Genomic DNA, 670 nt, shown 5'->3' with positions numbered 1-670 from the left:
GCATGGGAAGAAACACAACCCCAAGAGAAGATGACTGGGAGAGAGAGAAGGAAAAGGGCCTAGGGACGGAGCTTTTGATTATATAACATTTCATTTCTCTAGTAATATTATATGAAGCAAATATGTCAAAATAGTAAGCCTTGTGTACAAATGTTTTATAGGCATTTCTACGTTCTACTTTATCTTAAAATTAAAAAAAACTCACTGCTGTCAAGTCAGATCCAACTCATAGCAACCCCTCCTTGGGTTTCCAAGGAGTATAACTACAGAAGCAGATTCCCCAGTCTTCCTTCTGATGAGTGGCTGGTGGGTTTGAACCCAGGCCACACCCCCAAGAGGCAGAAAAGCAGGGGAAAGAAAAGCCAGATGACCAGACTGACCAAGCAATGGCAGGGATCCAGGTAATGGGAGGTGAAGAGGTTTCAAACAGCTAAGGGAGACAAACTTGTCTGTCAGTTTGTCGTACTGTGGTGGCTTGTGTGTTGCTGTGAGGCTTGAGGCTGTGCCACCAGTGTTTCAAACACCAGCAGGGTTGCACATGGTGCACAGGTTTCAGTGCAGCTTACAGACTGGGACAGACTAGGAAGAAGGAAGAGGCCATCTACTTCTCAAAGAATTGGCCAGGGAAAACCTCATGAATAGCAGAGAAACACTGTCTGATACATTACTG

At 44.9% G+C, this 670-nt stretch overlaps 1 protein-coding gene across 1 annotated transcript in view; it reads right to left on the bottom strand.

Moving 5' to 3' along the window:
* Nucleotides 1–670, bottom strand: part of DNER (delta/notch like EGF repeat containing) — a 435,394-nt gene that overhangs the window by 210,206 nt on the left and 224,518 nt on the right. The gene's annotated exons all lie outside the window — the stretch shown is intronic.

This window comes from Orycteropus afer, unplaced genomic scaffold, assembly GCF_000298275.1.
Source record: "Orycteropus afer afer isolate SDZICR_OR568_19922 unplaced genomic scaffold, OryAfe1.0 scaffold00006, whole genome shotgun sequence".
Taxonomy (NCBI): Eukaryota; Metazoa; Chordata; class Mammalia; order Tubulidentata; family Orycteropodidae; genus Orycteropus; species Orycteropus afer.
The sequence above is the reverse complement of the archived record's forward strand: the minus strand, read 5'-3'. Positions and strand labels throughout refer to the sequence as shown.